At 39.6% G+C, this 27,918-nt stretch overlaps 1 protein-coding gene and 1 long non-coding RNA gene across 2 annotated transcripts in view; both read right to left on the bottom strand.

The window, feature by feature from the left end:
• PDE3B (phosphodiesterase 3B) overlaps positions 1-27,918 on the bottom strand; it is a 178,341-nt gene that overhangs the window by 99,891 nt on the left and 50,532 nt on the right. The window lies entirely within an intron of this gene.
• Positions 23,288-27,457, bottom strand: LOC116600112. Its single transcript, XR_004289500.1, has 2 exons — positions 27,424-27,457; positions 23,288-24,150 (listed from the first exon to the last, which is right to left on the bottom strand). It is a non-coding gene; the product is annotated as an uncharacterized LOC116600112 (long non-coding RNA).

Raw genomic sequence — 27,918 nt, 5'->3', positions numbered from 1 at the left:
AGTCATGCATTATGTTGCAAAGCATTTGAATGCAAAACAAAATTTAGGACTATGATTCTATACTCAAAATTTGTTTCTGTCCTTACATACAGGAATTATATTGTACAATGGGTATAACTGTAGTCCTGAAAGTTACACCAACCAACTACTGAGTCTCAACCTTGTTCACCTCATAGTTGCTTGGTCTAAACTTTTTTTTTTCCTTAAGATTTTATTTACTTGTCAGAGAGAGCACAGCAGGGGGAGCAGCAGGCAGAGGGAGAAGCAGGCTCCCTGTGTAGCAAGGAGCCTGATGTGAAATTCGATTCCAAGACCCTGGGATCATGACCTGCACCAAAGGCAGACCGATGCTCAACCAACTGGGTCACCCAGACACCCTCAGCAAAACGTTTTGCTTGCAGATTAAAATATGAAGAGTCATAAGGTCTCAGAATTTTATTACATAGTACTTAATTTCTACAACCAAGATGGGATAAAACAGAGAAGTAAGCAAAGGTGGCAGTAAAATGTAGGACTTATTTTTGCTACAGCAAAATCCCTTATTACAGAAACTACAACTAGCCAAGTCCCACGCAAGACATAACTTTATTGCTTTGCGGCAGAGGTAACTGGGAAAATAAGTACAACGTGATCTTTGAAATGTTATAAAATGCAAACAAACAAACAAAAAAATCCAGTAACATAAAAGTCAGTACATTCAATTAATTTCAGCATGATCAGATTAATACATTACTATCATTTTACTTGAAATTCCTAAAACAACTGAACTATGAATCTGATCAGTAACAGGAGTGAGATGCTTTCTTACATACCCACATTGGTCAATAATGCATTTACTGTTGGCATTCTAAAATAAATGCTATGGAAAATGATGTCCAAAAAGTAAATGTCTGATCTTGGGGCACCTGGTTCGCCCCATCGGTGGAGCATGAGACTCTCCATTTCAGGGTAGTGATTTCAAGCCCCACAGTTGGGCACAGATCCTACTTTTAAAAAAAGACAAGAACAACTCCATGAAGCAACAGCACAGACTGGGCTTGAATATCACATAGATCTAGATTTGAATTCTATCTATGTGATCTTGAATCAAGATAACCTTTGAGGGACGCCTGGGTGGCTCAGTGGGTTAAAGCCTCTGCCTTCAGCTCAGGTCATGATCCCAGGGTCCTGGGATCAAGCCCCACATCGGGCTCTCTGCTCAGTGGGGAGCCTGCTTCCTCCTCTCTCTCTGCCTGCTTCTCTGCCTGCTTGTGATCTCTGTCCGTCAAATAAATAAATAAAATCTTAAAAAAAAAAAAAGGAATTTATTTAAAAAAAAAAGATAACCTTTGAAACACCAGTTTTCTCATCTGTAAAGGGGAATGATTAATACTTACCTTGCAATTCTCCTGTGAGAATTAAATGAGATAATGTAAGAGTCCTATCACTGCCGTGCCTAGAAAACAATTTGTGTTTAAAAAAAAAAAAAAAAATGTTTCTTTCTCTGCCTTCTCTCTGATGCTCTTGTTCTTCCCCACCGCCTCTGAGGCATTCTTATACCACCAACGTGAAGAGGACTGACTAAACCTATGTTCTTGCAAGTTCTTCACAGCTGTAGCAGTAATAATATTTCAAGTGCAACTTTCTCAAAACCATAAAAACTTATTGAAATAAGCTTTTTTTGAACAACTTTATAACTTAAATCAGCTACAGCTGGCTTGGCCAATCACCTGAAATAAGACAGCTTATTTAAATTCACAATTTAAAAAATTTAAATCCTAGTCCTAAAATAACATCAAAATTCCTACAAATTCTCTTTTATTTGCCATTGAAGCATATTACTAATAAATAACTTTATAAAAACATGCCTATGTATTATATACTCTATAGTAAGCATGTCGAGAGACCTTCTGTTAGATAAATGAAAGAAACTTGCAGAGCTATCATAAACAGTTCTAACATTCCTTTTCAATGATGTCTACGAGCGTGCTCTTTATCACTGTCAAAATGGAATGTCATGAATCCAAAAGAGTGTATTTGAGAAGTGTAAACTTGATAATGGCTACTCTGACATTCTGGCAATGGTGAACCTTGTGAGCTTAATAAAATTACACATTAAATAGATAGTACTTATTGTTGCAAGCACAAATAAATTTAAAACTAAAGTTCAGAGCCAAAAGAGGTAGGCCAAAAAGATACAGGGGGGAAATGCAATTTAGGAAACAGGTTTATCTGATTAGTAAATTTTATTCCATTCATTATTTAATTAAATGTCCCATCTAGCTCTAAAACCTGATTATTAAAAAAATAATAATAATGGAATTACCAGCAACCCAGTCCAAAACATACATTCATGTAATAGATATAAAAGTGGAGAATTCTTGGGGCGCCTGAATGGCTCAGTCTGTTAAGTGGCTGACTTTGACTCAGGTCATGGTCTCAGCGCCCTGGGATTGAACCCTCTGTCTGGTTCTACACTCTGTGGGGAGTGCCTCTCTCATTCCCTCTGCACCTGTCCCTAATCATTCTCTCTCTCTCTCTCTCTAATAAGTAAATAAAATCTTTTTTAAAAGTGGAGGATTCTTGGAGCACCTGGGTGGCTCGGCCGTTAAGCATCCACCTTCAGCTCAGGTCACGATCCCAGGGTCCTGGGATCAAGCCCCGAATCAGGCTCCCTGCTCAGTGGGAAGCCTGCTTCTCCCTCTCCCACTCCCCCAGCCTGTATTCTATCTCTCACTCACCTCACTCACGCTCTCTCTCTCTCTCAAATAAATAAAATCTGGGAAATGAGACATTTGCTTTGAAAAGGAGACTTTTTTTTTTTTTTTAATGTAAAGACAATAGCTTAGTGGTTCAGAGCAAAAGCTCTACGGCCACATTCACAGCCACTTAACTAAATAATCTTGAGGAAATTAAGTTAAAACTTTCTGGACCTCATATTCTTGGATTCTACTTTGAGAATAATAATAGTTCTGAATACAATAAATACATATAAATCTCTTCAAATGGTCCCACATACATAGTAAATGTCAACATACATTAGGACCTTATTACAATTACTACCAATATTGACACTAGAAACTACAGTGGTTCTACATTGCAATAAAATTACCAAGAAAAGCAATCAGTTGAAAAACTTTAATTTACTAAAAAATTATTTAAAGAAACAGGAAGCATTTACCAGATCCTAAGATGTGGAGGAAGAAAGAGCACGTTGGTAGACAGAAGGTTTGGAGAGGAAGCTAGGCTTTACCACCTCACAAAAAGACATTATGAGCCAATCCTCCATCCAGTTAACTCATGACAGCTAGAACTCAGTACAAGAGGAGATAACCAAGGTGGGTAGATTGCAAATGCAGAAAATTCTAAGAAATAGTTAAGCCTTCCATTGGCTTCCTTTCTTTCCTTCAATAATCACTCAATTCCCTTCACAGCAAAACCTCTCGAGGGAGTTCTCTACTTCGGTCTTACTACCTCTTGCCCTATCATTCCCTCTTCTAAAATCTGGTTTCTATCCCAACCACCTCACTGAAATAACTCCTGCGGGCCAGAGAACAACCTTTATCTTGCCAGATCTAGTGGCTGATTCACAATCCTCATCCTGGTCAACCTTTTCGTGTTATCCAACACAGTTGTGTCCTTATAACATTTCCACTCTTTGTTTCAATGATTTCTCTCTTCTGGCATTCCTCCTAATTTGCTGGATCCTACTAGTCTGATTTATAGATGGAAAAGTAACCCAAAGCTAAATTGTGGATCTCCTTTTCTACTACGGCTACACACTGTCCCTTGATGATCTCAGTCATTCCTATGTTTTGGGGTTTTTTAAAGATTTTATTTATTTATTTGACAGAGAGAGTGTGGGGGGGAGCACAAGCAGGAGGAGTGGCAAGCAGAGAGGGAGAGGAAGAAGCACACCCCCCCATGGAGCAAGGAGCCCAATGCGGGGCTTGATCCCAGGACCCTGGGATCACCACAGGAGCTGAAGGCAGACACTTAACCAACTAAGCCACCCAGGTGCTCCAATCCTATGGTTTTAAGAACCACATATGCACTACGGACTCCTAAATTTACATTTCAGCACCGAACTTCCCCTGAGCTCTGGACTTATATATTCATTCATTCACTCACTCATTCATCAAATATTTATTGAATACATATATTATGCATGAGGTATTATTCCAGACTCCTGGGATGTAGAGGTGAATAAGACCTAGATATAATAAGCTAATATTACACATGATAAGTTATATAGAAATATATATAAATAAGGAATGACTGCTGAGTTTGGGCCTGCATACACACACACACACACACAGGAATGGAGAAAAATAAAGTGGGGTAAGCGAATATAGAATGACAGGCAGATATAGAGAGAGGCTTATATAGGATGGTCAGTGGGAAAAAACCTCTCTTCCATGGTCACATCTGAACAGAAATCAGTTTGAAGGGGGCGGGCTACGTGAACATGCGGAAGAAGAATGTTCTAACCAGAAGAAATAACAAATGCCCCAAACTCGGGAGTAATTCTGATTCTCTGAAAGAATGAAGAGTTCTAAAGTAGAGTGAAAGAACATTTGAATATGAAGTCAGAAAAGTTGAAAGTGATCAAATCTTACCCAGCATTATAGTGTTGTAAAGCACTTAATTATTACAGGAAAATAACAGGAGCATCTGATCAAGGAAGAGACATGGTAAGATTGTCGTTTTTTAAAAGATCACTCTGGAGGCACCTGAGTGGCGCAGTCGGTTGAGTGTTCCACTCGGTTTTGGCTCAGGTCATGATCCCAGGCTGGGTAGATCTAGTCCCGTGAGGGGCTCAGCGCTCGGTGAGAGTCTGCTGGAGATTCTCTCCCCCCACCTCCCCCATCTTCCCCCACTGTCCCCACTCCCCTACCTCTGCCTCAAACCTGAGCACTTGTGACCAGGCTCACTCTCTCTAAAATAAATCGATCTTAAAAAAAAAAAAAAAAAATCACTCTGGCTGCAATGTGAAGGACAGATGACATGGAGACAAGCCTAGAAGTCAAAGACCAAAGAGAAGTTTACTGCAGTGATAGTCTAGGCAAGAGGAGATGGTGGCTTGGCCTAAACAAGAGTACCAGTAGTCGATGTAACCAGGCCGGGCTCACATCTGAAAGAGAGGTGCCAGGACTTGGTAAAGGACTGAATATGGGATGAAAGACAAAGAAAAACAGTAAACAATGACTGCTGGGGTTCTGGCCGGCCAAATGGGGTGAACGGCAATGCGATCTACTAGCACGCGGCAGCCACTAGTGATCACTTGGCGACTGGACACCTTGTAATAAGCAGCAGGGCTAAAGGGATGTTCTTGTTTTCATCAAAAACCTTGGGACGCCTGGGTGGCTCAGTGGGTTAGGCAGCTGCCTTCGACTCAGGTCATGATCCCAGGGTCTGGGATCGAGTCCCACATCGGGCTCCTTGCTCGGCAGAGAGCCTGCTTCTCCCTCTGCCTCTGCCTGCCTCTCTGTCTGCCTGTGCTCGCTCGCTCTCTCTCCCTCTGTCTCTGACAAATAAATAAAATCTTTAAAAAAAAAAAAAAATTAAAAATTAAAAACCTTGTTCCTCCTCCAGTCTTGCCCAGCTCACACAACCCTTTCCTATTTCCTTCTAGCACTTGCCCCTATCCGAATTACCTTTATATCCACTGCAAGTGTAGGCTCTATGAGAGCAAAGAACTGACCGTCCAGTCTGCTGCTACATCCCTGGATCCTATAATCCTGCCTGGCACAGAGTAGGCACTTGATGAACATTTGTTGAATGAAACAGTACATGAGTACAAGAATCCTCTTACCGTCTCCTCTGTAAGTGACTCTCTTCAGTTTGGCCCGCTGATGTTCGAGCTTCTCAATTTCTAGAACCTATTCTCTTCTCACTAGCTCTCAAAAGGCATTTCTTACCCACCACTTCAATTTTCATCCATTTGCCCACGTTTGGGACATTTTAAAAAATATTTTATTTATTTATTTGACAGGTCACTAGTAGGCAGAGCAGCAGGCGGTGGGGGGAGGCGGGGAGGGAGGTTGTTGGACATTTGTATCTCCAGCCTGGAGTTCTCTGAGATCCAACCTATTTCAAGGTATCTCAAATTCGGCAAGAGCTAATGGTAGGCTTTGCCACCAAACCTGTCCCCCACCCATCCAGGTAAGGCAAACTGGAAATATTCTCATCATCCTTTTTATCACCTCCCCCCAACTCCTGCTAATCAACCTATCACCAAGTCCTGTTGATTCCATCTTGCAATGCAGAAAAGGAGACCCACAGTTTAGCTTTTTTCGAATTATCTGTTTCTTCTTTATTTTTAAGTAACCCCTATGCCCAATGTGGAGCTCAAACTCACAGCCCAAGATCAAGTGCGGCTAAAGGGATGTGTTTGTTTTCATCAAAAACCTTGTTGCTCCTCCAGTCTTGCCCAGCTCACATAACCCTTTCCTATTTCCTTCTAGCACTTGCCCCTATCTGAATTACCTTTATATCCACTGCAAGTATAGGCGCTATGAGAGCAAAGAACTTGACCGTCCAGTCTCCTGCTACATCCCTGGATCCTATAATACTGCCTGGCACAGAGTTGCATGCCCCATTGACTGAACCAGCCAGGTACCCCTCTCTCTTGCTTCTGAAAAGACTTTTGCCATCGCCCTAGTTCATCTTTTCGTTGGAACTGTTGAAACAGCTTCCTAATAGTCTCCCTACAACCACTCTGGTACCCCTACAATGAACTGTCCATGTTCCAGCTACAAAAGTCTTTTCAAAAAGAACACCCCAACATCTACGACATAAAACTTTTCAATAGCTTCTCCTGGCCCTTACGGAGAAGAACAAAAGAGAAACCTCCAGGGCCTTGCCAGTCTAGCCCACAATCTTTGCAGGCTCATCTCACGCCGTTCTTCCTTTTTGGTTTCCTGTGCTACAAACATATTTGGCCTTCTTTCAATTCCTACACATGCCTTTACTCACCTGCAAGGGTCTCACAAAACTCACCTTCAGAGCACCCAACTCAGTTTGTAAATATATTCTTTTTTTTTTTTTAAGATTTTATTTATTTATTTGAAAGACAGAGATCACAAGTAGAGAGGCAGGCAGAGAGTGAGAGGGAAGCAGGCTCCCCATGGAGGAGAAAGCCCAATGCAGGGCTCAATCCCAGGACCCTGAGATCATGACCTGAGCTGAAGGCAGAGGCTTTAACCCACTGAGCCACCCAGGTGCCCCAGTTTGTAAATATATTCTTATTAGAATGTCTATTTCCTTCAGAAGACTGTGTCATGAGAGCAGAGACTGTCTCACTTTCTTCACTACTGTATCTCGGGCATCTAACAACATCTAAGAATTCTTGAGATGTTGCTACATGGATTTCTGCACAGGAGAGGTTATCTGATGGCAGGTGGTAGGTACCCTGGCTACACCGGCATGAGGAGTTACAGTCCCGAATGCATCTGCCTATGTAACTTTAGGAAAGTTAATTAAAGTCTTAAAACATCAAGGACCTCATTCCGTGAGCATCAAAGAAGATAATGTACTTAGTATGCTTAGCACAGTTTCTGACACACAGAGAAAGTTCAATATATGTTAGCTATTATTATTAGCTATTTTCATTCATTCAAATGGCCAGATGCCATTTAGGATGGCTAAGTGAAAGTTGACTTATTTTTAGCCCTTTTCATAATTATACCTTCAACTGTATAAAGCAGTAAATATAGTCTCATAAATAATTTAAAAAGTTTTGAAAACTCTGTTCAAAGTTTAATGTCAAGTATCTTCATTCTTAAAAGAAAGGGAAAAAAAGCATAAAATGAACATAGTATTTTATTTGTTATCTCCTTCTGTGTGAAAAATGTATCCCAGAATGTAGCAGCTTAAAACAACAAATATTTTTATCTCACAGTTGTGGGTAAATAATCTGAAAGTGGCTTAGCTAAGTGCCTCTGGCTCAAGTTCTCTAGAGAGTTTGTAGTCAAGCTGTTAGCTGGGGCTTCAGCCATCTCGAGACTCAATGAGGACTGAAGAATCCTCTTGTAAGTTCTCTCACAAGGCTGTTGGCAGATTTTTGGTCTTCACAAATTTCTAACAAGGCTTATTGTGGACACAAGATGAAAATGTCTCTATCATTTATAAAACTTTTGCAAAACAGTGTTATCCTTATGCTACTCAATATCCCTTACAGGGGCCCCAGGTGGCTCAGGCTGTTAAGCGTCTGCCTTCAGCTCAGGTCGTGATCCCTGGGGTCCTGGGATCAAGCCCCACATCGGGCTCCTCTGCTTCTCCCTCTCACACTCCCCTTGCTTGCGTCCCCTCTATCGCTGTCTCTCTGTCAAATAAATAAATGAAATCTTTAAAAAAGCAAAACAAAAAAACATCCTTTACAAACAATTTGCAATAAATCTTTGTGTTTCCTCTTTGGGAAAACTGCATGTTTATTTTATATATATATATGTGTGTATTATATATATACACACATATATATATATAATGTTTATTATATATATATAAAACAAACATACTATTTATATTATATAGAATATATAATAAACATGCTGTTTATATGTATAAAATATATATACATATTTTTAAAGATTTTTATTTATTTATTTGACAGATCACAAGTAGGCAGAGAGGCAGGCAGAGAGAGAGGAGGAAGCAGGCTCCCCACTGAGCAGAGAGCCCGATGTGGGGCTCAATCCCAGGACCCTGGGATCATGACCAGAGCCAAAGGCAGAAGCTTTAACCCACTGAGCCACCCAGTTGCCCCTAATATATACATTTATATATATTATATATAAAAGTATTGTTTATTTTATTGGAGGTCTCCTTTTTCCCTAACAGCTGGTTCTGACAGATTTTTTTGCCAAATGATCTCCTAGATTATCTCCTAGACTTTCCTAGATTTTTCTCCCTCTCCTGCCCTTATTCTTACTTCTATTATTGTATGGCTCTTTTTCTTTTATCATTAGTTTACTAATTGAATTATGACTATATTGCCTTTTTTAAAAGATATTATTTATCCATTTGAGAAACAGAGCAAGCACAAGCAGCAGGAAGGAGCAGAGGGAAAGGGAGAAGCAGGCTACCTGCTGAACAAGGAGCCCCACGTGAGACTTGATTCCAGGACCCTGGGATTATGACCTTAGCTAAAGGCAGATGCTTAACCCACTGAACCACCAGGTGCCCAATATATTGCTAACATTCACATACAATATTTGATGTTAGAGTATAAATAAATCAATTAACACCTAATTAATTTTACTAGAGAGCTGCCCAAAATCAAAATTCATTTACTGTGCCACCACCAATAACACAGTTAAATAAATTTAAAATAATATTCTATTCTAAATATGCATTTACTGGGGCGCCTGGGTGGCTCAGTGAGTTAAGTCTCTGCCTTCAGTTCAGGTCATGATCCCAGGGTCCCGGGATGGAGTCCCGCATCAGGCTCTCTGCTCAGCACCGGACCTGCATCCCTACCCCCACTCCTCCCTCTGTCTGGCTCTCTGCCAAATGATCTCTCTCTCAAATTTTGATCTGTCAAATAAATAAATAAAATCTTTTAAAATAAATAAATAAATAAGCATTTATTATATGTGAAAGAAAATACTGCTTTGTCAGCCCTTTTAAACTCCATAGAGCTAGAAAGACAACCAAACTGCCTGAACTCTAGAACTGTGCAGTCCCATACAGTGGCCACTAACCATATGTGGCAATTTAAATTTAATTAAAATTAAATAAAAGTAAAAGCTCTATTTCTCAGCCACACTAGCCATATTTCATGAGGACTCAATAATAAACATCAATTTCAAAGCTATATAGACCTTTGCCTTTCTGTAATTTCAATCCACAAACAGAAAAGCAAACTTAAAAGGGGACCAAAGGAAGAATACAATCATCTTGACTTGCAACCTGCCAAGACCAATACAAATAGCAACACACACACACACACACACACACACTCTCTCTCTCTCTTACACACATTTATACAGTCTGTCTACAAGTAACCATCCCTTCCCTGAAATTAGAGCACAGCAAAGTAATGAAAATGATCACAGGTAAGATTTTTTTTTTTTGACATCAGGGAAATTTATTCTTAATATGAATTCACACTTTCCCTCAATAAATATTTATTGAGTTCTTACTATGCGCTATGCGGAGTTCTAGGTGTTTTGGAGACATATGAGGTAATGACGTGTGAGGATGATTTCTTCCCGTCCCTGAATCCCCATCTCTGGGCATAACACCAGTGGAGAACGAATGAACACATTTTCTTTAAAAATATCCCTTACGGACCACAGGTAAGATTAACCAGGATGCTGAGAAAGTAGCTTTCCTCTTTATCTAATAATCAATCCACTGCCTATGATTTAAAAAAAAAAAAAAAGTACATACATACCACCACCATCCAGTGGTAGCAAGGTTGTAGTAAAACTAGTGCTCTCCTACAACTCTTGTGAAATACAAAACAGCAGTAGAAAAACCCTAAAATCCAAGTCAAATTATAATACTGGAGACTGCCCCTATCACATATGCAATTTCCCTGCCTATAGTTTTCCTCTGATATCTTTACCTAGTGAAATCCTGCTTATACAATGGTTACCCTGTGGTTTGATTCCACTTCCTCCATGAGATCCTTCTGAGTTGCTCTGTATTAATCAGGTTCTCCAGAGAAACAGAATTAAGAGGAAATATACAGATATAAAGATATTTGTTATAGGGGCGCCTGGGTGGCTCAGTCAGTTTAGCACCAGACTTGATTTCAGCTCAGATCATGATCTCAGGATCCTGAGATGGGAGTCCTGCTCAGGCTCCACACTCACTGCAGAATCTCCTGGTCTCTCTCCATCCCCCTGCTTCTCTGCTGCTCTTTCTCAAATAAATAAATAAAACCTTTTTTTAAAAAAAATAAAGATATTTATTATAAAGGATTGGTTCAACAATTATGGAGGCTGGCAAATCCCAAGATCTTAAGAATTGAGTCAGCAAGCTGGAAACCCAAGAGAGCTGATGGTTTAGTTCCAGTCTGAGTAGGAAGCCTGAGAACGAGGAAAGTTGATCAAATGGTTCCTGTCTGTAGACCAGCCAAGCCTGAGGCCCAGGAAGAGCTGATGTTTCAGTTTGAGTCTGCAGATAAAATACTAATGTCCCAGTTTGAATGCAGTCAAGCAGGAAAGAATGGTCTCTTACCCGGAGGAGGGTCGTCCTTTTTGTTCTATTCAGACCGTCAACTAATTGGATAAGGCCCACCCACGCCTGGGAAGACCATTTCCTTTACTCCATCTACCTATTGAAGTGCTGATTTCATCCAAAAATACTCTCCTAGAAACACACAGAATAATATCTGACCAAATATCTAGGCATCCCATGGCCCAGTCTAGTTGACACATAAAATCAACCATCACACACCCCAAATGGACTTCAATGACATTTCTCAGACCTTAAAACACTCAGTCCATACTTGGCAAAATGTGTTTAATATACAAGGCTTTGAGTAATAGATACTTGTGTAAACATTTTAAATCTTGGGGTGCCTGGGTGGCTCAACTGGTTAAGCACCTGCTTTTGGCTCAGGGCATGACCCAGGGGTCCTCCGATCAAGCCCCATGTCAGCGGGGAGTCTCCTTTTCCCTCTCCTCCTGCCCCACATTGTGTGTTTTCTCTCTCTCTCTCTCTGATAAATAAATCTTTATTTTTTAAAAAAAATATTTTTTTTAGATTTTATTTATTTATTTGAGAGAGAGAGAGACAAACATAGCAAGAGAGAGCATGAGCCAGACAAGCAAGCATGAGCAGGGAGGAGAGGGAGAAGCTGGCTTCTTGCTGAGCAGGGAGCCCAATGCAGGGCTAGATTCCCAAGACCCTGGGATCACAACCTGAGCCCAGGGCAGATGTTTAACTGACTGAGCCACGCAGGAGTCCCTCAAATAAATAAATCTTAAAAAAAGAGATTTTAAATCTGAGAATATAATTGGCCCACAGCATAAACTATTTCTTGAATCTTCTGTATTTACCATAGTGTCTTGCATAAAACAGGTATTCAAACTTTTAAAATAAATACTCAATGAAATACGTCTAAGAGCCTGACAGTAGAGAATCTCAATCTCACTCTTTTGTACAACTTTATGAGATATGTTAAGGGCATCATGGGACAATCTGTAGTATAACCAGACAGTTCATTATTTAAGACATTATATTAAGGCATTATTTAAATCTGACATTTAGGTCAGGTAGGACGACTTGTATTCAATTCTCCCATGCAACCACTTATCAAAAAATGAAAAAAATGAAGTCAATCCACAGGATTATCATCTGTTTTTTTTTTTAAAGAATTTATTTATTTGACAGAGAGTGAGAGAAGGAGAGAGAGAGCACAAGTGGGGGGAGCAGCAGAGGGAGAGGGGTAAGGAGGCTCCCCCTGAGTAGGGAGCCCTATGTGGGACTCGATCCCAGGATCCTGAGATCATGACCTCAGCTGAAGGCAGAGGCTTAACCCACTGAGCCACCCAGGTGCCCCTCAACTATTGTTTTTTAAGGATTTTACTTATTTGAGAGGCAGAGGGAGAAGCAGACTCTGCTTCTTGAGCAGGGAGCCTGACAGAGCTGGATTCCAGGACCCTGTGATCATGACCTGAGCTGAAGGCAGATGCTTAACCGACCAACCACCCAGGGCACCCAAGGATTATCACCTATTTTAAAAATACATCTCTCACACACCCACATAAATCACTTTCCAATCCTGAGAAAAATCTAAAAACTAATGCACATCACAAAAAGAAAGCAAATATAAAGGGTAGGAGTTTATACACTATTCTCTAGATATAGCTATCCTTAGACTTGGAAGGATGACTACATTTTTTCTTGGCTTCTCAGCTTATATCCATTTCTACCACACTACTCAGTGTCCATGATTCCGGAGTCCTGGGACTCCGAAATTTTTTTCCTTCCCTAACATGCTCTCAAATCCTAATCAAATTGCAAACTTTTATGTGAATGTGGCCATGCTGAGCTCTCTGGCTGACTATCCCAAAGGAGAACACAAATACCACTTTTGCCAGCTGAGAATACGGACACAGACTCAGTACCCGTCTGGTCCTGTCACCCGCATTCTGGGTCACCCCTTGAGCCTCAGACCAATTAGGCCCTACTCACTCTGAGACTCTCAAGTAGAGAGTAGAGATTCAACCCACATATAACTGCAAATGCCATTTTATCCCATACCTGTTATATCTGTAATTCAGATTAACCTAGATTGGCCAGGACGAGTACTGCACCCATCCTTTCCGGTGGCAACAGGGACTGGGGGACCATAACGTCTTTTGAAAACGAAAGGGATTAGGTAGAAAGGGATATCGAGGGAAACCAAAAACTTCAACTTTCACAGTCAATCAAAAAAAAAAAAAATCCATCACCTATCTAGCCCCACACCTGCACCAGATGCCTCATTAGACCTTTAACATACTGTCTGGTTGAAGACCAGCAATAATGTCATCAGAATGGTATTATCATATCCATTCTCTAAATGAGGGAAGTAAGGCTCAGAAAGGTTAAGTAACCTGCAAAGGTAAGCAGCAGAGGAGTCAAAGCTAGTTCCTACTCCAAGGCCTGTGTATGCACATTCATCTATTCTGTAATGTCATCCTAAATGTCCTCAACACCAAAAACTGACCCTGACTTCACACTGCAACCTCTTGTCAAGACAAACGGCTTAAGGGGGGTTGAACTATAAATGCAGGGTGTTGCTTTAACTTTAGAAGGATTCCCCTGGGTCACTTTATTGTAAGAATACATATATTGGAGCGCCTGGGTGGCTCAGTTGGTTAAGCCACTGCCTTTGGCTCAGGTCATGATTCCGGAGTCCCAGGACTGAGTCCTGCATCGGGCTCCCAGCTCTGTGGGAAGTCTGCTTCTCCCTCTTACCTTCTCCCCTTTCATGCTCTCTCATTCTTTCTCTCTCTCTCAAATAAATAAATGAAATTTAAAAAAAAAACACAGGGGTGCCTGGGTGGCTCAGTGGGTTAAGTCTCTGCCTTTGGCTCAGGTCATGGTCTCAGAGTCCTAGGATCGAGCCCAGCATCGGGCTCTTGGCTCAGCAGGGAGCCTACTTCCCCGTCTCTCTGCCTACTTGTGATCTCTCTCTCTGTCAAATAAATAAATAAACAAAACCTTTAAAAAAATAATACAGTATATAATACACACAATTAAAATGTGTGTTAATTCACCATTTGAGGACTCAGTAAGGCTTCCAGTCAACAATAAGGCTATCAGCTGTTAAGTTTTTAGGGAATCAAAACTTACACACGGATCTGGGCCTGTGCGGCAGGTTGGTCCCCCAACCCGGACACTGTTCAAGGCTCAAATGTACCTGGAGAGCAACAACACAGAAACTTGTCTTCTCAACCCTGCACGAATGGAACAGGGGTATCTCCCCTCTCCCCTCCAAAGTTGAACCACCACTAAGAACTTATACAGATTTGTAATCTGAATTCATACTACTAGTATGGAAGAAATGAACTACAAAATTTAATTTAAAATGGCCTCAGGTTGGGGTGCCTGGGTGGCTCAGTTGTTTAAGCGTCTGCCTTTGGCTTGGGTTATGAGTGGAGCCCTATTTTGGGGGTGGGGTCCCAGCTCAGTGGGGAGTCTGCTTCTCCCCCTCCCTCTCCCCACTCGTTCTCTCTCTCTAATAAATAGTACATAAAATCTTTTTAAAAAATAAAAAAATAAAATGTATTCATTATATATCATTTATTAATATATTATATAATATTATATATGAATGTGTAGATATAAATATATTTATTATTATTATTTATCAACCTGGCCTCAGGTTACTGGCAGAAGCAAACACACATCTTTTATGGAAGAATTAACTTTAACCCACACTGTTACAAGGTAGAGGATGGTCAGCAAAGTATCCCCCAGACTGAGAAGGCACTCTGAGACTGAAAAATGTCGCAAACCACTCTGTACCATTTACAAAGAGTTTTATCCATGGTAACTTACTGACAGAGGGAGGATCTGGCAGGGCAGTGAACCAGGACACTCCGCAGCCATTCTCCGACTCCATGCCCAGCCAAATCCAGACCTTAATCCCCAGCTTTTGTAGAGCAAGGGGTATGGTTGTGAGGTCACAAGGCAGTTATCTATAGTGCCTCCATCTGTGCACCAGAGGGTCTCCACCAACTATCTTAGGTGGCGCCTTCTGTGCACCAGTCATTCTGCTAGTTACCTCAAGGGGCGCCTTCCGTGCTCCACATGAGGGAGGTCAGAGCAAGTCTTCTCACAGAAGGCTCAGGGCACACATTAACCTGCAAGTGGCCTGGGACATCTAGTCCTGGGGGAAGTCCTTGCGGGAAGGGGTGGGGGACGATGAAGAAAAAGATGGAGTCAGTATGGTCGGCACTCCCACTAACACTGATGATCAGATGCCTCTAACTGTAAGGCACATCCACACTTAAGTGGTTTTAAAATGTGAAGAGAAAAAAGTACACATTATAAATCAATGAGTGGCACCTGCATGGCTCAGTGGGTTAAGCCTCTGCCTTAGGCTCAGGTCATGATCTCAGGGTCCTCAGATGAAGCCCCACATCAGTCTCTCTGCTCTGTGGGGAGCCTGCTTCCCTCTCTCTGCCTGCCTGCCTCTTTGCCTACTTGTGATCTCTCTCCATCAAATAAATAAATAAAATCTTTTTAGAAAAATCAAAGAGCTGTATGGGGTGCCTGGGTGGCTCACTCAGTTAAGCGTCTGCTTTCAGCTCACGTCATGATCCCAGAGTCCTGGGATCGACCCCTGTGTTGGGCTCCTTGCTCAGTGGGGAGCCTGCTTCTCTCTCTCCTTTTGCCCCTCCCCTCACCCACTTGTGCTCTCTCAGGAGCACGCTCTCTCAAATAAATAAATTAATTCTTTTTAATAAATCAGTGAGATGTAATAAGTGACCTCTGGAAGGAAAAGACTGGAACCGCTGCTCTATAGTGGCAGCCTTTACACTGGTAACTTCCAAATACCCTTTCTCCAACTCTGCCTTCTCCTCTACTCATTCCTCTTCCATTTCTCTCTCTCATCTTATCACCAATATCACTACACTAAGTTCTTCAGGATCCTTACATCCAGCCCACACTAATCCTTCCCAGCTCAAGATTCTGAAAAATATTTACTTTGTAACTCAACAGTTAACACCTGCTAATTATAGCAGCCATTCGTGTTCTGCATGAGAAATTCAACACAGAATTAGTATTTCTGAATTAATGAGATTTAGCTATTTTATAATTATTCCTCCCTATTTAATCCATAATAAAATACTACTGATAGAAAGTCTTTGTTTTTATAAACAGCTCCTGAAAGTCATCTCTACAAAAAAATCCTCATACGTATAAAATATTATATAATGTATTAATAAATGATATATAATGAATAAATTTTATTTTTCTATTTTTAAAAAAGGTTTTATGTACTATTTATTCGAGAGAGAGAGAGAGAACGAGTGGGGAGAGGGAGGGGAAGAAGCAGACTCCCCACTGAGCTGGGACCCCCCCAACATAGGGCTCCATTCATAACCTTGCCACCCCCCCTTCACTCCTGCTTGCATGCTCTCTCAAAATAAATATATATATGTAATTTCTTTATTTTTAGTAGTATGTTCCTCATTTTGGATTTTTTTCTGATTTTTATTCATAACCAGGTTCAGATTATTCATTCCTGGTTGAAATACTAATATTGCTTACACAATCACATCTGGAACCACACAGTGTCCACCTATCCCTTACTGTTAATGTTAATTTTCATGACATTGGATCAAAATGCTCCTGATTTTTCCTCTGGTTACTATTTTTCCCTTTGGCACTAAAAAGCAATCTGTGAGGGAACACTTTAAAATCATGTAAAATCCTGTTCCTCATTAAGTTCCTATAGATTTGTCATCCACTGATGATTCTTGCCTGATCTAATCAGTACTATGATGGCTACAAAATTTAATTCCACCTTAATCATTCATTTTAAGTTTATGTTAACTATTACTTAATGATACATATAGTCTACGCTGGGAAATCTATAAATGTTATGTGAATTACATGAAATTTAGCTTGCATATAACTAAATATTTTTAGAATATTAATTTTAATCACTTCAGCTTATTCATGTCCTGTATGAGTTGTTTTCTAACAACAATGCTGAGCACTGTAGCTGTCATCTTTGGGGTAAAATGTAAAACTCAACTTTTGCCATGTAAGTATATATAAAGGTGCTCCAAGATCCTAAAAGAAAATAATGAAGCTGACACATTAATCATATCCAAAAACACTTCCTGTTCATCAGTAAAATTTACCAATCTACTGTCAACTGTTTTTGTTTTCATGCATTAGACAGAATATTAAGGGGAAGGTACTGGAGCACAGCTGTACGGCATATAAACTATTGCTCCTATTTTAAAGACAATCTGGCAACTGCTTCAAAACGCTTTTTCTTTTTTAAGACTTTATTTATTTGACAGAGAGAGACACAGCAAGAGAAGAAACACAAGCAGAGGGAGGGGGAGAGGGAGAAGCAGGCTCCCCACAAAGCAGGGAGCCTGAGGCAGGGCTCAATCCCAGGACCCCAGGATCACGACCTGAGCCGAAGGCAGACGCCCAATGACTGAGCCACCCAGACACCCCTGCTTTAAAACTCTTAAAGGCATATACCCATGGATAAATTTATATAACTTGCAAATATACCATTACAGGAAACCAGAAACAACCTACATGTTTATCAATATAAGAAAGGAGATCAATAAATTACATTTTATTCAAACAATGGACTACTTTGCAGCTATAATAAAAAACAAGACAGAATTATGAAAGCTGTATGTAATACTTGTTAATTGTAAGACAGAAATACTGCAGAGTAGATTTGCAGAATCTGTATGAGAAAATTGAAAGGAGACAAAGATATATTACATATGCAAATGTATACACACACACACCCTTACATAAGCTTGCATAAACAGAACACTTCCAGAAGGAAACACAAAAAAAACTGTTAACAAGGTTCAATCTCTGGGAAATAAGGCTACAACGGTCAGGGACTTTAACTTTCCATTTTACATCTCACTCTACCACTTGAATTGTTAACCACAAGCATGAACTGTTTACAATTTTTTAAAAATCTGTGACAATACCAGAGGAGAACTAGCTATCACAGCTGAGAGTGAAATAAAAGGAATTATCACCTGTTAGGAATAGCATTAAACTATATTCTTTGATACTCCAATTCTACTGTCCAATCCAGAAAGAGACACTAGCAATTTTTATATACATATACATAGTAGGCATTTGCCTAATGTTTTTCCATATATTATTTTTCTATTAATTATCAGTGGCATAGAATTTCCAGATGTTTGACTTGTGGACTATGGGCCAGGAAACATAAAGAGAAAAAAACCACATACCAACAGGACAGAAGTTAAACTCATAGTAAAAAAACTTAAATCAATCTATTCCATCATAAAACCCATATTCAAATAAATTACTGTGTGAAACAAAGAATACATAGTCCAGCAACTGAAAGATTAATGCAATTGCTCCAAGTACATTAATGCAAAACAGAAAGTTACTAAACAACTTCAAAGTGTGAACATTCTACATAAATGATCATTTCATATCCTGCAATAGTATTCACAAAACTTGAACCAAAAATAACTAATATTTATATGTATGTGTCTAGGTCTATCAATCTCCAGATACACACACATACATGTATAAAGATACATATAACACATATACATCTTCATACATGTATATATTCACATATTTACTTAATAAAATAATACGCAGCTGCAGAAGCTAAGGAAGGGTAGAGCCCTCGCAGGGACAGTGTGGTCTCAGGACCGCGGGGTCACTGAAAGATTGGGGGTGCCTGAGTGTGGCAGAGTTCCCAAGTACCAAATTGAGGAAGCCGACTACAGATACGGAGCCAAGGAGTAAGATCTCAGCTTGGGGTTACGTTAAACTGTGCTCCATGGCACAGTCAGGTCACTGCTCTTTGAGCAGGGACCCCATGAGTGGCAGATCCGGGGACACTCACCTTCCTCCTCTGGAGGCAGGAATCTGCTGGGTTTGGAAACTCCAAATGGGGCTGTGCACCAGAGAGAGAAATGCTCAGTCACAGGCCGGGTGTGCCTAGAGTGTGGCCAGAAACCAGGGAGATGGAAGGGATTGACCCCTTTTCTCTGAGGGCGCACTGAGGAGTGGGGCCCCAAGCTCTTGGCTCCCCCAGGCTGGAGATTGGGAGGCTGCCATTTTCATTCCTGTCCTCTAGAGATCTACAGAAAGCATTCAGGGAATAAAAACTTCCGAGAACGAACTCGAGATTTCACAGCGTGGGCCCTGGCAAAGACATCTGAGAATCACTACAACAAGACCCTCCCCCAGAAGATCAGCAAGAACATCCAACCAAGACCAAGCTCACTGATCAAGGAGAACAGCGGAACTCCAGAGCTAGGGAAAGCAATGCATGGAATTCATGACTTTCTCCCCATGATCCTTTAGTCTTGCAAAGTTAAATTGAATTTTTTTAATTTTATTTTTTTCTTATTCTAATTTTTTAAACTATTCCTCTTTCCTCTTTTCACATTTTTTAACTAGTTTATCTTAACAGTACATTTCTTTTAAAAAAAAAATCTTTTTAAATCTTCATTATTATAGTCATTTTACCCTTCATCATATTTAACCTTATTTTTTGTGTATATATAGGGTCCCACCCCCCAAAATTTTGGGATACAATTTCTTCTAACAGATCAAAATATACCCTAGATCTAGGACAGGGTGTTTTTCTAGTCTCCAGCTTGAGCACATACGCGCCTGCTTTTTTTTTTTTTTTCCTTCTTTATTTTTCCAACCAACTTATCTTATCAATTCCTTTTTTAGAATTTTTTTAACTTTTCATCTTTACAGTTATAATCTATCCCTTCATCATGTTTACCCTTATTTCTGTATATATATAAGTTTTTCTTTCTTTAAAATTTTGGGAAGTAGTTTCTTCTAAGAAACCAAAATACACCCAAAATTAAGTGGGTGGCTCTCTTCTATTCACCAGTCTAATGTGTGTGTGTGTGTGTGTGTGTGTGTGTGTGTGTGTGTGTGTATACACACATTGAGACTCGAAATGGATAAAAGACCTCAATGTGAGACAGGAACCCATCAAAATCCTTGAGGAAAATACAGGCAGCAACCTCTTTGACCTCAGCCACAGCAACTTCTTCCCAGAAGTTTCACCAAAGACAAGAGAAGAAAGGGCAAAAATGAATTATTGGGACTTCATCAAGATAAAAAGCTTTTGAAGAGCAAAGGAAACAATCAACAAAACAAAGAGACAACTGACAGAATGGGAAAAGATAATTGCAAGCCACATATCAGATAAAGGGCTAGTATCCAAAATCTATAAAGAACTTATCAAACTCAAGGCCCAAAGAACAAATAATCCAATCAAGGAAATGGGCAGAGGACATGAACAGGCATTTCTGTAAAGAAGACATCCAGATGGCCAACAGACACATGAAAAAAGGCTCGTCATCACTTGGCATCAGGGAAATACAAATCAAAACCACAATGAGATACCACCTCACACTAGTCAGAACGGCTAAAATTAACCAGTCAGGAAAGGACAGATGTTGGAGAGGATGTGAAGAAATAGGAGCCCTCCTACACTGTTGGTGGGAGTGCAAAGTGGTGCAGCCACTCTGGAAAACATCATGAGGTTCCTCAAAAAGTTGAAAATAGAGCTACCCTACAACCTAGCAATCGCACTACTGGGTATGCACCCTAAAGATACAAATGTAGTGATCCGAAGGGGTACATGCACCCAAATGTTTATAGCAGCAATGTCCACAATAGCCAAACTATGGAAAGAACCTAGATGTTCATCAACAGATGAATGGATAAAGAAGATGTGGTACACACACACACACACACACACACACACACACACACACAATGGAATACTATGCAGCCATCAAAAGAAATGAAATCTTGCCATTTGCAATGACATGGATGGAACTAGAGGGTATTATGCTGAGCGAAATAAGTCAATCAGAGAAAGACAATTATCATATGCTCTCCCAGATATGAGGAATTTGAGAGGCAGAATGGGTGGTTTGGGGGGTAGGGAAGAAAATAATGAAACAAGATGGGATTGGGAGGGAGACAAACCATAAGAGACTCTTAATCTCACAGAACAAACTGAGGGTTGCTGGGGGGAGGGGGGTATGGAGAGGGTGGTTGGGTTATGGACATTGAGGACAGTATGTGCTATGATGAGTGCTGTGAAGTGTGTAAACCTGGCGATTCACAGACCTGGGGCAAATAATACATTATACGTTAATAAAACTAATTAATAAATTAAAAAAGAAATGAAAATACATTCACATATATCAAAAAAATTAAAAAATAAAATAAGCAGATAGGTAAAAGGAGCAAAAGAAAGGGTGGTGTGTCTGTTACCTACTCTGCTGCTTTCAAAACACATTTTTATACTTCTTTTTTCCCTGAAGAGAAGTCAGGAATCGGCCTGGTTTAATTCAAGAACCTATAAAATTAATGATCATTCCTTTGGGTATACTTCCAAATGCCCAATAAAAACCTTCTTGGATTTTTTTTTTCCTTAAAACCACACTGTTAATACCAAGCATTTTATTTTCCATACTCTTCTTTGCTGATGATGTACAACAGGAACTCAATCAAGGTTCACAGAGTCAGTAAGAAAGGATTCCCAGGGCTACATGTGACACATTAGTCCCTGCCTGTCTTCACAGTCCATCTCCTTTATTACTCTTCCACCAGTCACCACTTTTAAGCAATATTCATCTTTTTAATTAAACAAATAGGCCAAGCTTCTCAGGCCTATGATGCAATTGCACTCCTGTTCCCACTGACTGGAAAATCCATCCCCAGGTCTTCATGAGACGGTGTCCTCAGCATTCAAGGCTCAGATCCTAAGTCCTCATCTTACACGGGCCTTCTAAAGCCAGGTAAACTACAGTAGTCCTTCCTATCATTCTTTTTTATTTTCTTCTTGGGACTTAACCACTAGCTCAAGTTATCCTGTTCTTTTGTGTTGTCTTCTCCAATCAACTCCTTCCAGGTAACTCCTTCAACAATAAAATCTTGAGTTCCATGACATCAGGGATCCCCAGTCTTATTCACTGTGGTACCTCCAGCATATGACATACAGTGGGTACTCAATATTTGCTAGACAACTCAGTAAGAGAGAAATCAAGCTTGTCATTACATGCTGTCAGATGTCTGACATATATTCTAATATGGCATGCACAAAGATGCTAAAGTATATACATATATGTAAACTATAATTATCTTTGAAATCTATGAAAGTAGCCAAAACTCTAGAAATGAATGAATACTGCACTTATCTGTACGATTATTACAAGAACCTAATATGTTGGCAACATATACAATTTTTAAAATTCAATCATATATATGATCTAAAATTTACACTATACAACTTTTCGCTTCTTTGAAAATGGCATATCATCAGTATTTTTCTTTAAAATACATTGCTTAGAACACATTTATAAAAATAGTTATAATCAGATGTGAAACAAATTTTATTTATCTAATCCTTACAACACACAAGGAGTTATGGTACTGTTATCATTGCCACTTTATAAATGAGGAAACTGAGGAACAGAGAACTTAGGTAATTTGCCCAAGGTCTCTCAGTAAACTGCAAATTTCAATCTACCTTAACTGAATTATAGACGCCAAGAGTATATAATACTTTAAAAAAATATCAAGTACTGTATAATAAAGTCTACTTAAAACTGTAATTTTCATTTTCCTTCTTCAAATCAATTTTTAAAAAGATTTATTTACACAAAAGGCACCTGGGTGGCTCAGTCAGTTAAGTGTCTAACTTCGCTTAGGTCAGACTCTCGGGGTCCTGGGATCCAGCCCCTGGGGCTCCGTGCTCAGCTGGGAGTCTGCTTGTCCCTCTCTCTCTGCCCCGACCCAACCCATGTTCTCTGATTCTTTCTGGAATAAATAAAATCTTTAAAAAATAGATTTTAGGGGCGCCTGGGTGGCTCAGTGGGTTAAGCCTCTGCCTTCGGCTCAGGTCATGATCTCAGGGTCCTGGGATTGAGCCCCGCGTCGGGCTCTCTGCTCAGCAGGGAGCCTGTTTCCCTTCCTTTCTCTCTCTGCCTGCCTCTCTGCCTACTTGTAATCTCTGTCTGTCAAATAAATAAATAAAATCTTTAAAAAAAAAAAAATATTTTAGTCCGGCTAGCTCAGTTGGTAGAGCATGGGACTCTTAAAAAATAGACTTTATTTACAGAAGAATGAGTTCAGATGAGTATACAAATTTAACGTGTACTGCCATCATCAAAAAGATAGTGGGAAGAGGAGGAGAGGAAGAAAGGAAGGGAGGAAGGGAGGGGAAAAGAGAAGAGAATAGGGTGGGAGGTTATTGCTAGCAAGTTTGATGCAAACAGTTTCCAGGGCAATAGCCAAAGTCTTGGAGTGCCTGACTCCGCACTTCCTCATCTGAATACAATCACTCCAACAGTCTACCATCATGGTCACTGAATCTCATTTTGTTCAGAGGTTAAATCAACATATACAGAACAGGGGTTAGGCTTTTTTGCTTTTAGTAGGCTCACATTAAAGATCTAGAAATACCTATTATCCACATTTTTAAAGACTGTATACAGTCTTTTCAACTTATTATTATATAAATAAAAAAGATATTCCCAGTAATATACAGTAGGATGTAATTGTAATATAGGCTTAACATTCAAGCTATATCAACATTCAATTAAAGGTTTAAATATTTTATTTTCAAAGAGCCAAGACCAGATATACATTGTAAAACACAATCAACCTTAAACAGTAAATATATGATAAATACACTCTGAATATACATTCAACTATAAACATTGTAGTTTGACCACTATCATGGGTGTAAAGTCACAAAACCAAATCTAGAAGCTACAATTTCATTCTTAAAATTATTTCTGCCTTCTTTATTCTGCATTATGTAAAATAAAGTTACTGTTTCTCAGTTGGTTTGTTTGTTTATTTGTTTTTTGGAGGGTCGAGGAGGAGGGATATCCTATAGTTAAAGGCTACAAACACTCCCACTCCATCCAACACACAAAGTTAAAAGGATAAGTTACAATTCTTCTTGAAATGCAATTTTGATTCTAGAATTGTATTTTATTATAATACAAACTAAACTATTGATGTATGCCCGTAATATTAAAGTAATAAGTAAAAGCTTATTAAAAGGACACATAATTATATAGTACAGTAACAGAAGAGGCGATTCTAATTCAGTGTTCCTTTCTCTAAAATTAAATTTACTGAAGTAAAATTTACCATTTAAAAATTGGGCAATATGGTAATTTTCAACAAGTATTATACAATTATATAACCAACACCACAATTAAGGTACAAAACATTTGCATTACCAACAAAAATTCCTTCATACTCCTCTACAGATAGTTCTCTTTACCACCAGCCCAAATAACAATCTACTTTTTGACACTATAAATTAGTTTTCATTTTCCAGAATATAATAAATTACAAAGCATGTACTCTTTTGTATATGGCTTCTCCCATTAAGCATGATGATTTTGTTAAAGTTTTGAGATTCATCCATGTTGTTCCGTGTATTCAAAGTTTATTCCCTTAGTGACTAGTACTACATAAAGAAATATACTCCACAATTGGTTTATTAATGCACCTTTGATGAACATTTGGGTTGTTTCTAATTTAGGGATATCATGAACAAAAGGGCTATAAACATGTATGAATAAGTTTTTTTAACAAGATATGTTTTCATTTCTTTTTGGTAAATACCTAGTAGAAGAATCAAAGATCATATACTAAACTGCCAAAATATTTTCCATGGGTATGAGCCATTTACCTTCTTAACAGCAATATTCAAATCTCTTGCCTAATTTTAATTGGATCATTTAGGGGGTGTTTTGGCTTTGTTTTCTTTTTTTTTTTTAATTTTTTTAAATGATTTTATTTATTTATTTGAGAAAGAGAGAGCATGAGAGGAGAGAGGTCAGCAGGAGAAGCAGACTCCCTGCCAAGCAGGGAGCCTGACGTGGGACTCGATCCCAGGACTCCAGGATCATGACCCGAGCCGAAGGCAGTCACTTAACCAACTGAGTCACCCAGATGCCCCTGGTTTTGTTTTTTTTTTTAAGATTTTATTTGTTTGACAGAAACACAATGAGAGAGGGAACATAAGCAGGGAGAGTGGGAGAAAGAGAAGCAGGCTTCCTGTTCTTTAAATGTTCTGGATTCAAGTCATTCATCAGATATATGTACCATGAATATTTTTCCCATGCCAGAGATTACCTTTCCATCTTACTAACAGATATCAAAGAACAAAAGCCTTACATTTTTATGAAATCCAGTTAATTTTTTTTTCATGGTTTGTGTTTTCTCATGTTCACTGTCTTCTTCTAAAAGTCTTACAGTTTTTTATTTTTTTTTAATTTAGACTAGGGGTCCCTGGGTGGCTCAGTTGATGGGCGTCTGCCTTTAGCTCAGGTCATGATCCCAGGGTCCTGGGATTGAGCCCCACATTGGGCTCCCTGCTTGGCAGGAAGCCTGCTTCTTCCTCTCCCACTCCCCCTGCTTGTGCTCCATCTCTCCCTGTGTCTCTGTCAAATTTAAAAATAAAAAGAAATAAAGTTTAGTCTATAACCCATTTTTTGTGTATAGTATAAGTTAAGAGTCAATGTTCACTTTTTTCCCCACATTATCTAGTTGTTCTAGCACATCTGAAAAGACTTACTGTAACTTCCTCTTTTGAACTGCCTTGGTACCTTTGCCAAAAATCAACTGAACTTCTATGTGTGGATCTATTTCTGGAACACTCAATTCTATTCCACTGATCCACTATGTCTATCCTATCACTACTACCACGCTATATTTAAGTAAACTTTAAAATCTGGTAGCGTAAATTCAACAAGGTTTTTTTTTTTTCATTATTGCTTTGACTATTAATTTGTCTTTCCATATGTTTAATTCCTTTAAAACAAAGAAAAAGAAAAAGGCTGCTGAAATTTATATTAGAATTTCACTGAATGTACAGATCAATCTGTAGCTCAGTACTTCTTAATCCTTGTCTATATATCAGAATTACCTGGGGCAAACTGAAAGATAATCCAGGCCTAGACCCCTACCTTAAACCCATTAAGTCATAGGTCTAATACAAAGTCATGATTCAGAAATCCTGGTTAAAACTTTTGAAAATTTTCTTGCCATTAAAATTAAAAATATCTGGGGGCGCCTGAGTGACCCAGTCATTAAGCACCTGCCTTCACCTCAGGTCATGACCCCAGGGTCCTGGGATCAAGCCCCACATCAAGCGGGGAGCCTGCTTCTCCCTCTCCCACTCCTCCTGCTTGTGTTCCCTCTCTCACTTTGTCTCTCTCTGTCAAATAAATAAATAAAATATTTTTAAAAGAATTAAAGATATTAAAGTTTATAAAAGCTTTTCATCATAAATATTGCTGGTATCTAAATAGAAACTGGGCTATCTTATTTAAAAATTAGTTTCCACTTTATAGATCTAAAGACCTAATATTAAGTAAGACTCAGACTAAATATCAAGCACCTGGTCATCATGCCAAACTTTATTTTTATTTTAAGATTTTACTTATTTGACAGAGAGAGCGAGAGAGCACAGCAGGGGGAGTGGAAGGAGGAGGAGAAGCAGGCTCCCCTCTGAGCACACAGGGAGTCCAATGTGGGGACTCGATCCCAGGACCCTGGGAACATGACCTGAGCTGAAGGCAGATACTTAACCATTTGAGCCACCCAGGTGCCCCAATGCCAAACTTTAAAAAGAAGAAATTTGGAAATTTATCAGAAGATATTTAAGGAAGAAGTGAGGGGTAGGGAAAGCTCAGGAGAGAAAAATCTTGTCAATCTAGAATTCAATACCTAGCTAAACTGTCATTCAAGAGGTTTTGTTGTTGTTCTTTTTCTTAACGATTTTATTTGTCAGAGAGAGAGAGTGCGCAAGCAGGGAGAACAGCAGGCAAAGGGAAAAGCAAGCTCCTCAATGAGCAAGGAGATCAATGTGGGACTTGATCCCAAGACTATGGGATTATGACCTGAGCTGAAAGCAGATGCTTAACAGATTGAGTCACCCAGACATTCCTCAAGAATTTTTTTTTTAGTTCTGTTTTTGTTTTTGTTTTTGTTTAAGATTTTATTTATTTATTTGACAGACAGAGATCACAGGTAGGCAGAGAGGCAACCAGAGAGAGAGGAAGGGAAGGAAGGGAAGCAGGCTCCCTGCTGAGCAGAGAGCCTTATGTGGGACTCGATCCCAGGACCCTGGGATCATGACCTGAGCCGAAGGCAGAGGCTTTAACCCACTGAGCCACCCAGGCGCCCCTCCTCAAGAATGTTTTAAAAAGAAACCGTCAAGGGGCGCCTGGGTGGCTCAGTGGGTTAAAGCCTCTGCCTTCGGCTCAGGTCATGATCCCAGGGTCCAGGGATCGAGCCCCGCATCAGGCTCTCTGCTCAGCAGGGAACCTGCTTCCTCCTCTCTCTCTCTCTCTCTCTCTGCCTGCCTCTCTGCCTAAGTTCTTTAAAAAAAAAAAAGAAAGAAAGAAACCGTCAAGCATACAAAAAGAGCTTACTACTAGCAGATCATAACTGAAAGAACTATTTTTTTAAATGTACTCTAGGAAGAAAAATATTAGAACAAAGGAGGGTGACATACACACACATGAATACAAGTAGGCCTAAATGGGGTTGCTCAGCTAAGCATTTATGGAATAACTAATCCCAATTTTGTTCAAAATATTCCAAACAACAGAAAAAGGGGTAACACGCACCAGCTTTTTTTCATAAGTCCAGTATTATCTCAACATTAAAATGGGACTGATGTAGTAAGAACATTATATGCCAAGA

Source organism: Mustela erminea, chromosome 9 (genome assembly GCF_009829155.1).
Source record: "Mustela erminea isolate mMusErm1 chromosome 9, mMusErm1.Pri, whole genome shotgun sequence".
NCBI classification, from domain to species: Eukaryota; Metazoa; Chordata; class Mammalia; order Carnivora; family Mustelidae; genus Mustela; species Mustela erminea.
The sequence above is the reverse complement of the archived record's forward strand: the minus strand, read 5'-3'. Positions and strand labels throughout refer to the sequence as shown.